The following is a 13,892-nucleotide window of genomic DNA, read 5'->3' as shown; positions in this document are numbered from 1 at the left end:
CAAACCTATTCGTCTACTAATGTCATTCCACGCCATCTCTCCGCTGACAGCTCGGAACATACCACTTAGTCGAGCAGCTCTTCTTCTTTCTCTCAATTCTTCCCAACCCAAACATTGCAACATTTTTGTAACGCTACTCTTTTGTCGGAAATCACCCAGAACAAATCGAGCTGCTTTTCTTTGGATTTTTTCCAGTTCTTGAATCAGGTAATCCTGGTGAGGGTCCCATACACTGGAACCATACTCTAGTTGGGGTCTTACCAGAGACTTATATGCACTCTCCTTTACATCCTTACTACAACCCCTAAACACCCTCATAACCATGTGTAGAGATCGGTACCCTTTATTTACAATCCCATTTATGTGATTACCCCAGTGAAGATCTTTCCTTATATTAACACCTAGATACTTACAATGATCCCCAAAAGGAACTTTCACCCCATCAACGCAGTAATTAAAACTGAGAGGACTTTTCCTATTTGTGAAACTCACAACCTGACTTTTAGCCCCGTTTATCAACATACCATTGCCTGCTGTCCATCTCACAACATTTTCGAGGTCACGTTGCAGTTGCTCACAATCTTGTAACTTATTTATCACTCTATAGAGAATAACATCATCCGCAAAAAGCCTTACCTCCGATTCCACTCCTTTACTCATATCATTCATATATATAAGAAAACATAAAGGTCCGATAACACTGCCCTGAGGAACTCCCCTCTCAACTATTACAGGGTCAGACAAAGCTTCACCTACTCTAACTCTCTGAGATCTATTTTCTAGAAATATAGCAACCCATTCAGTCACTCTTTTGTCTAGTCCAATTGCACTCATTTTTGCCAGTAGTCTCCCATGATCCACCCTATCAAATGCTTTAGACATGTCAATCGCGATACAGTCCATTTGACCTCCAGAATCCAAGATATCTGCTATATCTTGCTGGAATCCTACAAGTTGAGCTTCAGTGGAATAACCTTTCCTAAAACCGAATTGCCTTCTATCGAACCAGTTATTAATTTCACAAACATGTCTAATATAATCAGAAAGAATGCCTTCCCAAAGCTTACATACAATGCATGTCAAACTTACTGGCCTGTAATTTTCAGCTTTATGTCTATCACCCTTTCCTTTATACACAGGGGCTACTATAGCAACTCTCCATTCATCTGGTATAGCTCCTTCGACCAAACAATAATCAAATAAGTACTTCAGATATGGTACTACATTCCAACCCATTGTCTTTAGTATATCCCCAGAAATCTGATCAATTCCAGCCGCTTTTCTAGTTTTCAACTTTTGTATCTTATTGTAAATGTCATTGTTATCATATGTAAATTTTATTACTTCTTTGGCCTTAGTCTCTTCCTCTATCTCGACATTATCCTTGTAACCAACAATCTTTACATACTGCTGACTGAATACTTCTCACATTACTGACAGCAACACTGTTCTTGAATTACTTAATAACCTGAATCCACACATAAAGTTTACGATAGAATCCGAGAACAATTCCCTTAATTATCTCGATTTAACTATTACTCGCAATCAGAATAAAACCATTTCTTTTAATATTTACTCACACAATAAACACAATCCACCAAACTTCTCTACACCCAGGGACACAGAAGAAGACAGCTTACAATAGTATGATTTTCAGAGCTCTTAATGTTCCTTTATCCCATAAGAATTTTGAAAGGAAATCAACACCATTTATGCAATAACCGAAGGTAATGGTTTCAGTAAAGCTTTCGTGAATAAAATTCTCAATAAATTTAGAAATAAACCCAAGACCACCTTAGAAAAACAATCTTCCCATAAAAAGAAGTTCACCACATTTACCTTTAATAATAATAATATATACCCTATTTCAAACATCTTTAAAAAGCACAAGTTAAAAGTAGCTTTCAAGACCGTTCACACCAATACAAAAATGTTTTTTAATTCTCATACTGTCAACAGCAAAAAATTTTCTAACTCTGGAATATACAAATTAAAATGCCAATCATGTCTTTCAACGTATATTGGGCAAACAGGCAGCAGTTTCAATGTAAGATACTCCGAACATCTTAATGCCCTAAAGTATAATCGCTACTCAGCCATGAGAGAACATTATAGAGAGAAAAATCATAAATACACAACAAATGATCAAGGTTTAAAGATCCTGCATTACGAACAGAAAGGTCCCTTACTTAATATACTAGAGAATATATATATAGATCGTGAACCATGGGCAACGGCTGAGTGGCCTAGTAAGTGGTCCTGAGAGTCGGGATACCAGTTGCTATGGAATGGGAGTGGGCATCTCGGACATATTCTGAGTCGTGGTCCTCCTTGTGCTCAGGCGGCTAGGACTATACAATCCACCGGTGGTCCATAACCCGTTAGAGGAGAGATCCCCACTTGGACTATGTGCAAGTAGGGCAGCACCCTGCTTCATGAATCGACCGAGCTCAGAACATTTTAAGCAAGCCTCGGACCTATGGGAGTAACGGAGTCCCACTCCCATTTGACAGGCGAGGGACTCCTTGGAAACAACTTGGCGAACGAAATGGAATTCGATGGGGAGCTATCAATATTAATGGGGCTTATGGAAGAAAGAAAGTAGAACTGGCTGAGTCAGCAAAGAGGATGCATCTGGATGTGCTAGGAGTAAGTGATATTCGGGTAAGGGGAGATAACGAGGAAGAGATAGGAGATTATAAAGTGTACTTGACGGGTGTTAGAAAGGGAAGGGCAGAGTCTGGGGTAGGGCTCTTTATCAGGAATACCATTGCACGGAACATAGTTTCTGTTAGGCACGTAAATAAGCGAATGATGTGGGTAGATTTGTCAGTTGGAGGAATTAGGACTAGAATTGTGTCCGTGTATTCACCATGTGAGGGTGCAGATGAGGATGAAGTTGACAAGTTTTATGAAGCATTGAGTGACATCGTAGTCAGGGTAAACAGCAAGGATAGAATAGTGCTAATGGGCGATTTCAATGCGAGAGTTGGGAATAGAACTGAAGGATATGAAAGGGTGATTGGTAAATGTGGGGAAGATATGGAAGCTAATGGGAATGGGAAGCGTTTGCTGGACTTCTGTGCTAGTATGGGTTTAGCTGTTACAAATACATTCTTCAAGCATAAGGCTATTCACCGCTACACGTGGGAGGCTAGGGGTACCAGATCCATAATAGACTATATCTTAACAGACTTCGAATTCAGGAAATCTGTTAGGAATGTACGAGTTTTCCGGGGATTTTTCGATGATAGAGACCACTATCTGATCTGTAGTGAACTAAGTATCTCTAGGCCTAAGGTAGAGAAAGTGAAATCTGTCTGCAAACGAATAAGGGTAGAAAATCTACAGGACGAGGAAATTAGACGGAAGTACATGGATATGATTAGTGAGAAGTTTCGAACAGTAGACATTAAGCAGGTTCAGGATATAGAAAGTGAATGGGTGGCATATAGGGATGCTGTAGTAGAAACAGCCAGGGAATGCCTTGGAACAACTGTGTGTAAAGACGGGAAAAGGCGAACATCTTGGTGGAATGATGAAGTGAGAGCAGCTTGTAAACGTAAAAAGAAGGCTTATAAGAAATGGCTCCAAACAAGGGCCGAGGCAGATAGGGAGTTGTATGTAGATGAAAGAAACAGAGCGAAACAAATAATTGTTGAATCCAAAAAGAAGTCATGGGAAGATTTTGGTAACAACCTGGAAAGGCTAGGTCAAGCAGTAGGGAAACCTTTCTGGACAGTAATAAAGAATCTTAGGAAGGGAGGGAAAAAGGAAATGAACAGTGTTTTGAGTAATTCAGGTGAACTCATAATAGATCCCAGGGAATCACTGGAGAGGTGGAGGGAATATTTTGAACATCTTCTCAATGTAAAAGGAAATCATCCTGGTGGTGTTGTGAACAGCGAAGCTCAAGGGGAGGAGGAAAATGATGTTGGTGAAATTATGCTTCTGGAAGTGGAAAGGATGGTAAATAAACTCCATTGTCATAAAGCAGCAGGAATAGATGAAATTAGACCTGAAATGGTGAAGTATAGTGGGAAGGCAGGGATGAAATGGCTTCATAGAGTAGTAAAATTAGCGTGGAGTGTTGGTAAGGTACCTTCAGATTGGGCAAAAGCAGTAATTGCCCCTATCTATAAGCAAGGGAACAGGAAGGATTGCAACAACTATCGAGGTATCTCACTGATTAGTATACCAGGCAAAGTATTCACTGGCATCTTGGAAGGGAGGGTGCCATCAGTCGTTGAAAGGAAGTTGGATGAAAATCAGTGTGGTTTCAGACCACAGAGAGGCTGTCAGGATCAGATTTTCAGTATGCGCCAGGTAATTGAAAAATGCTACGAGAGGAATAGGCAGTTGTGTTTATGTTTCGTAGATCTAGAGAAAGCATATGACAGGGTACCGAGGGAAAAGATGTTCGCCATACTGGGGGACTATGGAATTAAAGGCAGATTATTAAAAGCAATCAAAGGCATTTATGTTGACAATTGGGCTTCAGTGAGAATTGATGGCAGAATGAGTTCTTGGTTCAGGGTACTTACAGGGGTTAGACAAGGCTGTAATCTTTCACCTTTGCTGTTTGTAGTTTACATGGATCATCTGCTGAAAGGTATAAAATGGCAGGGAGGGATTCAATTAGGTGGAAATGTGGTAAGCAGTCTGGCCTATGCTGACGACTTGGTCTTAATGGCAGATTGTGCCGAAAGCCTACAGTCTAATATCGTGGAACTTGAAAATAGGTGCAATGAGTATGGTATGAAAATTAGCCTCTCGAAGACTAAATTGATGTCAGTAGGTAAGAAATTCAACAGAATTGAATGTCAGATTGGTGATACAAAGCTAGAACAGGTCGATAATTTCAAGTATTTAGGTTGTGTGTTCTCCCAGGATGGTAATATAGTAAGTGAGATTGAATCAAGGTGCCGTAAAGCTAATGCAGTGAGCTCGCAGCTGCGATCGACTGTATTCTGTAAGAAGGAAGTCAGCTCCCAGACGAAACTATCTTTACATCGGTCTGTTTTCAGACCAACTTTGCTTTACGGGAGCGAAAGCTGGGTGGACTCAGGATATCTTATTCATAAGTTAGAAGTAACAGACATGAAAGTAGCAAGAATGATTGCTGGTACAAACAGGTGGGAACAATGGCAGGAGGGCACTCGGAATGAAGAAATAAAGGCTAATTTAGGAATGAACTCGATGGATGAAGCTGTACGCATAAACCGGCTTCGGTGGTGGGGTCATGTGAGGCGAATGGAGGAGGATAGGTTACCTAGGAGAATAATGGACTCTGCTATGGAGGGTAAGAGAAGTAGAGGTAGACCAAGACGACGATGGTTAGACTCGGTTTCTAACGATTTAAAGATAAGAGGTATAGAAGTAAATGTGGCCACAACACTAGTTGCAAATCGAGGATTGTGGCGACGTTTAGTAAATTCACAGAGGCTTGCAGACTGAACGCTGAAAGGCATAACAGTCTATAATGATAATGTATGTATGTATGTACGTATTTATATATAGATATCGACCAATATAACAATCCCGTCTATAACTTAAATGAAATCAACGAAAAGAAAAATATTTTATTGGAAACCTTTGTCCCGCTCATCTGCGAACAGTTCATTAATACAAATAAAAGAGAGTTTCACTACCGACATTCTAGAACAAGACCCGCCCTTCCATCAACACCCTCCTTCCGCGAATCACAACGTCCCTCCCTCCCTGCCCTTCCCCCTCCATTACCCCTCCCAACCACATCGACACAGATACACAGTAAGCCACACACAGGCTTAGTTGTCAATGTGACTTGAGACGGACAAGGTCATCACCATTCGAGACGACAACTTTTAGTTACAAGTAAGTCATATGAGTTTTCTTTTCGTATATCATTTTAACTTGTTCTTCATCCACTCATATATTCCTTTTTTCTCATTACACATGTTATACACGTTTTATTCGTAGTATTGACAGTCTCACTACACTCCTCAGCATAGTGTTTTTATTTAATAGTCAGCAAGATCTATTAGACGAGAGGACTTTGTACCTCAATGTGTTTTTAACTCACTAATCATGATCACTGTCACTTCACAACATTACGATTTTTAATTTGTTTGTATATTATGTAATCATTGTTTTACTACTGAAGATGGCCTTGAGATTAGGCTGAAACATGTATAGACTTTGCTTCATCTAACAGATGACTTGACTTGTATTGATAGGAGGATTTTATAAATATTTTTCTTTTGTAAAGTGATAACCGTCAATACAGAATGAGATTCATAACTTGCAATAAAACCAACTTGATAGAAAATATTAATACTCCAAATAATTCACTTATTCTACTAAGGCTTGTAGATACAACAGTGATAAGTGGATTTTAAAAAGAAACATTGAAAAATATTGATATTCATAAGTGTTAAAAGGAAAATGGCATATGTGTGTAACCTACATTATACAGCTGCCATTTTGAATACCTGATTTTCTGTAATAACATGCACTACATGACAATTACATATATGGCCATGTTGGGAAAGAATTGTTTATTTTCCTCATCAAATTTCATTTCAGTTTTCCTTTCTGCTGCTGAGAAAGAAAATGTGTCACTGAGTGTGCTTTTTATTCATTAAAAGTATATTGGTACCCACTTAATGGTATTTGTAGTGCAATCATATTGTTATACAAGGGTAATCCCAAAAATAAGGTCTCCTGTTTCTTTTATAAATAAATATTTCTACAATGGTTTACATCATTTTACAGCTTGAACATTTAGCTATTTTTGTACATAATCACCATTTCGGTCGATGAATTTTTGTAGACGCTGTGCCAGTTTTTCTATGCCATGCCATACCAGCTTGCCGCCATGCTGTTCAGGAAGTTGCGAACCTCATCTTTCACCTCGTCGTCGATGCTGAATCGCTTTCCAGCCAAATATTCTTTCAACTTATGGAACAAGTGATGGTCACTGGGTGCCAAGTCGGGACTATAGGGTGGCTGGGTGGGTGATGATGTTCCACTGAAACTGTTAGAGGAGAACAACGGTTTGTCGGGCGACATGCTGACGAGTATTGTCATGGAGAATGTTTACGCCTTTGCTCAACATTCCTCTTCTCAGGTTCTGAATTGCCCGTCTGAGTTTGTTCAGGGTCTAACAGTACCTGTCAGCGTTAATTGTGGTCCCAGCGAGCATAAAGTCGACCAACAATACCCCTTTTCGATCCCAAAACACAGTTGTCATTACTTTACTGGCAGACTGTGTTTGCCTGAATTTCTGTGGCTTTGGGGAAGAGGGATGCCGCCAGTGGCGTGATTGTTGCTTGGTCTCAGGTATAAAGTGGAACGGCCAGGTTTCATAACCCGTGAAAATTGAGTCCAAAAAGTTGTCCTGTTCGGCTGCAAAGCGTTGAAGAAATGCGCAGAAAGAATCAACTCGTTGCTGCATGTGGTCTTCAGTCAGCATGCGTGGCAACTATCTTGCGCACACCTTCCGGTATTTCAACTTTTCTGTTAAAATTCTGTGAGCGGCACTTCGGGAAACCTTAGGAACCAAAAGGCAGAGATCATCCAGGGTGATCCAGCGATCTTCACGCATGATTTGCTCAACCTTCATGACTATCTTGACGGTCTCCCACTCCTTTGAACGTTGTGAATTTCAATCTGACCGGCTGCAAACTCTCTACACCACTTATGAACATTTTTGACATCCATGCACGACTCACCATACACTTCTGTCAATTGGCGGATTTCAATTGGTTCAGTACCTTTTGCGTTCAAAAACTGGATAACTGCGCGCACTTCGCACTTGGTAGTAACATCCAACATGAGCTCCATTCTCAACGGCTGCCAAGCCAAGACTGAGTGCCTCAGTGCGGCGTGCTCATGTTTATATGGGAGAGCGGGAAACACTCTTCACAATATTGTGACCAACAGCCACGCGAACAGAGTTCTGTATTTATAAAAAAAATAGGAGACCTTATTTTTGGGATTATCTTTGTAAATAATACTTGTAAAGAATGATTTTAATAGTTATTTTGTATTTAATACAATAAATATTTCACTTCATATTATATTGTATTTTGTTCATAAATTTGTTTGTTGCCTGTGCTTTTACATAAGTTGTACTGCTTTTTTGCATGAGCCTTGGTTCATAGAGGCTTTAAATAAATAAATAATTAATTAAAAAATCACCAATACCAGTTCATCTCTCGTAGACCAAGTATATATAAATAAACTTTGTGAATGTAATTTATATAATACCTTCCATGATTTTAGTGACCATAACATGTTGGTTTGTCACTTACGAGATATGACCCAAGGCTAATGTAACCAGAAACCTCATAGCATCTAAGAAAACTAATACTGTATTAAGAAACTGAATGAGTATATGTCCATAATTGCATCAACGATTACAGAACGCAACATTTGTGATACTATACAGAATAAAATTGTTGAGAATGTAACAAAAGGTAATATATAGGTTACAAATCAAAATAATAAGCAGAAAAATATTAAAAGAGCACGACCACTTTGACCATGGACAACTCCTGAACGTTTAGAACTTATTCACCAGAATAACAATGATACAGTAAAATTAAGAGACATCAAGCAGAGTTGAGAAGTAATTGAGTAAAAGTAATCAAATTGTAATGACTACATTCTTGGTAACTTTTATTTGTAATCGTTACTTTTTACAAAATGTAATTTCCATACCTGAGAAGCAAAAGGGCTTATGTATATTTTGTTAATTTTACAGTATAAGTTAATAACAGTAAGTGGTTGTACATTTATGCCAATTGCTCGCTATACAAATGTAGTAGAATTGTAAAAGTTGTATATACTGTATATTTATTCTGCATGTCATATATTTATGCAGATGTGAAATAAATTCATATTCATGAATTCGAATCTAAATTTTCTAGGGAAAACCATGAAAGAGGACATACGTCTTTTTTTCTTCTTAATTCCTTATTAAACTTCTGGATGCTGTAAGAGTAAGTTAATATGTAAATAACTGTTTTTGCTGTTTGCTGCTTGTTGTTTAAAGGGGCCTAACATCGAAGGTCATCGGCCCATTATAATAACTGTTTTTTAATATCAATTTATATCTGTTCTGTAGCTAAATGAACAAGAAAAACATAATATAGCACACACAAAACCTTATAATAAGTATCACATTAAGAAAATTTTCACTTTTTTTTTACACATTATTTCTGTCAATGAAGTTATGTGTATTGGCGTAGGGATATGGCGACCCCATCACCCAGTGGGCAACCACTGCAATCAGCCTCCCAAGTATTGACGGGTAAACTACAGACTTAACTGACATGCGGAAATATATGTCGGGCACCAACCATCTAGTGCATAACAAAGTATCGATGCGAAGATCCATGGCAGGCCTGGCAAGCCAGTGGTAGCGTCTTTGAATTGCTTTTAACAATCATACGAGCCTCGGATGGAGATAAAAAAATAATACAGAAATTGACAGTCTTCAAGCAGATCTGGAAAGTATGACGGCCAACATGGAAGACAGATATGTCCAAAGAACAATGTAAGAATTGGAACTATGAATATTTTGACCACCGGGCGAGTTGGCGGTGCAGTCAGGGGCATGCGGCTGTGAGCTTGCATCCGGAGGATAGTGGGTTTGAATCCCACTGTCGGCTACCCTGAAGATGGTTTTCTGTGGTTTCCCATTTTCACACCAGGCAAATGCTGGGGCTGTACCTTAATTAAGGCCACAGCCACTTCCTTCCATCCCCTAGGCCTTTCCTATCCCGTCGCCGCCATAAGACCTATCTGTGTCGTTGCGACGTAAAGCAACTAGCAAAAAAAAAGTTTTGACCCTGACTGGAAAAACTGAAGAACTTATTGATATGATGAAGAGGAAAAATCTATCCATATTAGGAATGAGTGAAACAAAATGGGAGTAAGGCAGGTAGCAAGATTCTCAGAGATGACTACAAATTATAGCTTTCCTGATAACAAAAGACATGGATGCCATTACTGAAGTATCCTATAAGAATGATAGGATCATTAAATTATCTATGCAGCTGGAGTCCACAAATTACATGGTAGTGCAGGTATACGTGTTGTGTGTGTCCTCTGCATCGCAAGCTCTGCGCCTACAAGCTCCGCAACCCGCCACAGCACCGAAGTTTCTAGCAGCTACGAGGTGTCTTTACTGAGCCTGGCACGCTCACCGATGACGTCAGCCAGCGATATATAAGGAGCTTCGTTCCGAGCCTCTCCAGGACTACCCCAATGCTCGACGACCAGATCACACCGCAAGTCAAACACGGAGGCATTCCTCTTAAAAACATGTTTTGAACAGGTGGACAAATTGCTGGCCAAGAGATTTCACCTCTGAACATTGCCTCATTATCCTGATCCCCGTAGCCACGTTAAGCCCCGAGTATAGCATTCTGCTACTCCCTTTAGTCCTCACCAGTGCTCCGACGTCCACCTTAGCATTCTGCTATCTGAATAAATTAATTCAAGTTCCTTGCAAGCATAAACCTAGTACCAGCACTCTGCCTCGCTCTACAAGTTACGCTTGTAATTTCACAGAAGATAGTTTTCGACTATCAGGACAATTTATTAGTGAAACAGACTATCTCCTCAAGATAGAACTAAGTGTATATAGAACTCTCATATTGTATAATTGTACATATGCAACAGACATTCAATTTAAGATTTAATTTCAACATTAACTGCGTGCATTCAAACAAGTTTCAAGAAGAATTCAGTTTTATTTCTTATATATATTGTATCAAATCATTGAAACAATAAACTTTATGTTGTGTCACTGTATACCAAGTTCCTTGTATACAACACAACAAAATTGGCGACGAGGAAAACTTCATCGCAGGTCTCGCCAATTTAAGAAAATTGGTGACGAGGAAAACTTCATGGTAGGCCCCAACAATTTAACAAAATTAGCAACGAGGAAAAGTTACGTTCAGGTCCCGCCAATTCAACAAAATTGACAACGAGGAACACTTTATTCGTGGTTTCGCCATATCACCAGTCTCGCAACGGGAAACAAGTTCGCTACACCAGCATTTCGCATTTGTGCAGTACAATTCTTCCCAGTGTTCGCCCCGTTTGAACTACGGACAGCAGGCTATCATTCACGCCTCATACACGACCACCTGTCCCTACAGTGCATTCTCGCTGCGCCAAGCTCTCTTTCTCTCTCACTCACAGGCGAGCCATTGAAGGTCAAGCTCCCAGCTGGTCTACTTTCACGCTGTCTCGCAAGTTGTGCTCCCTATCTCATCTTTCATCATGGCTACTACAGAACAGTTAGCAGTTATACTGCAGGCTTTGCAACAACAACAGCAACAATTCATGCAGCAACAGCAGACAACACTGCTTACAGCAATCCAAGCCCTTTCTGCATCTACACAGCCCACCACCATTCCTCAATTTTCTACGTTCGACCCGGAAAAAGAAGAATGGGCAGTGTTCTTAGCCAGACTTCAACAACACTTCATCTGCCACTCCATCACGGACGACAAGCGCCAACGAGCTCTTTATCTCAGTTCCGTAGGAAATCCTACCTGCGAACTACTCCAGAAATTAAGCCCAGAAGAGCAGATATCAGAAGTTCCCTTTACACAGCTCCTTACTCATATCACTGAGCATTATGCTAAAGATCCTCATATCGTAGCAGCTCGCTACAAGTTTTTTCAATGCAGGATGAAACCGCAACAGACTCACACTGAATGGATTGTGGAATTACGAGGTCTCGCCAAGAGTTGTAAATTTACCTGTTCCAAGGATGGTTGTAACACGCCTTACACAGACTCACTCATTAGGGATATGGTTATTCTACATACTCCCCACGACAAGGTCCGTTTCGACGCTGTAAAGGGTAGTAACCCTTCTTTGGAAGAAATACAGCGTATTGCCACAGTCTATGATATGACTACCAAGACTGTAGCTGAAATAGCTACGAAACATGAAGTCTCTTACGTATCTCATACGGCCAGGACGCCTTCTGCTCCTTCGAACCGCAAAGTCAGCTCGCTCCCTTCCAAGCGTGCTCGACAGGTTTATTCTCGCTCTTCTACGAAGAAGCACAATTCTCACAACACTCCTCAGCTCCTGCCTTCCTGCAGAGGATGTTTTAAGCATCACGAACGTCGTGACTGCCGTTTCTTCAAAGCCACATGTGATCGATGTCACAAAGTAGGACACATCAAGACTGTCTGTAAAAGTACGTCCCGCCCTGCCAGTACTCTACCGGCAAAGAAACCTAATACGAAGACACGACAAGACATGGAAATGGATCAGATTAATCTTATTCTTCCTACTAGAAATTCTAGCAAGATCATTATTCCGATCTCTTTCCCCGATCACACTACTAATTTTCAATTAGATACTGGATCACCTGTCTCAATCATCAACCTTGCTACGTACCACAACTTGGGATCGCCGTCTTTCTCTCCTGCTGACGTTCAACTTGTTACGTTTAACAAGAAGGAAATTGTCATTAAGGGCCAAATCATTATTCCTGCCAGCTATAAGGATATTCATAAGGGCGTTGCCTTGCTCGTAGTCAATAACTACACTGCCTCTAATATTCTAGGCATGGATCTATTCAATTTATTTGGTTTTCACATTCATGACGTCAATGTAGTCTCAGCCTTACAGCCTACCTCTGATGTCACCGATCTCCTAGAACAATTTCCAGAAGTCTTCGACTCTACATTAGGCACAGCCAAAGAGTACACAGCTCATATCCAGCTGAAATAAGGAGCCAAGCCTCGCTTTTTCAAAGCACGTCCAGTCCCACTTGCAGTTCAGGACCAAGTTACTCAAGAGTTACAGAGATGGATAGCAGACGGTATTGTAGTTCCCGTCAATTCCAGTAAATGGGCTACTCCACTCGTCATAGTTAAGAAACCTAATGGCAAAATTCGCATTTGTGGTGATTTTCGCTCCACTATCAACGCTCAAGTCGAAACCGACGTTTTTCCAATTCCCTGTCCTGAGGACTTATTTCGCCGTTTAGCCTGTGGACAGTTCTTCTCTAAAGTGGATCTCAAAGAAGTCTATCTGCAGCTACTTTTAGACGAAGAATCCAAGCAGTGTCTCACGCTGAATACCCCCCTTGGACTTCCCCAGCTCCAGCGTCTACCTTTCGGTGTCTCTTCCTCCGCTGCAATTTTCCAGCGCTATTTAGCACAGCTTACTGCCTCTATTCCCGGTCGTGCTAACTACATTGATGACATTCTTGTCACTGGCAAAGATCATCAAGAGCACCTGCATAATCTGCGCCTACTCCTCACCAAATTGAAGGAAAATGGCCTCCGAGCGAATCTCGCTAAATGTACGTTCTTTCAACCTCAAGTTCACTACCTAGGTCATATCCTTGATAAAACTGGCATTCGACCTAGCAAACGGAACGTCTCTGCCATTGTCAACATGCCCGCACTGCAGAACATTAAGCAGCTTCAATCATTCATAGGCGAAGTGAACTATTATAGCAAGTTCATTCCACGCTTCGCTTCAGTAGCAGCTCCTCTGAACGCCTTACGCAAGAAAGGTGCTAAATTTCATTGGTTTCAGCAATGTCAACATGCCTGGTAGACTATCAACAAGGCCCTTGTCAACGCTGTCAAGCTGACTCATTTTCAGCCCGGTAAGCTCCTCACTCTCGCCATGGACGCGTCTGATTATGGACTCGGCGCCGTTCTCTCCCAGACGGATCGTCATGGACAAGAATGTCCTATAGCCTTCGCTTCAAAGACACTCAACGAGCATCAACGTCACTACTCTCAAATCCAGAAACATAAGTCTCTCATCGACTATATTATCAGTTATCACTAACAAAGGAGGAGGGAAATATGTAACTGACGTCAAAGCTATCCCCAGTGAGAGTATGGACA

General features: G+C 40.7%; 1 protein-coding gene across 1 annotated transcript in view; it reads right to left on the bottom strand.

Moving 5' to 3' along the window:
- LOC136872277 (uncharacterized) overlaps positions 1-13,892 on the bottom strand; it is a 259,648-nt gene that overhangs the window by 151,617 nt on the left and 94,139 nt on the right. The window lies entirely within an intron of this gene.

The sequence above is a fragment of the Anabrus simplex genome, chromosome 4, assembly GCF_040414725.1.
Source record: "Anabrus simplex isolate iqAnaSimp1 chromosome 4, ASM4041472v1, whole genome shotgun sequence".
Lineage (NCBI taxonomy): Eukaryota > Metazoa > Arthropoda > Insecta > Orthoptera > Tettigoniidae > Anabrus > Anabrus simplex.
Note: the sequence above shows the minus strand (reverse complement) of the source record. Positions and strands in the feature narration are given on the sequence as shown.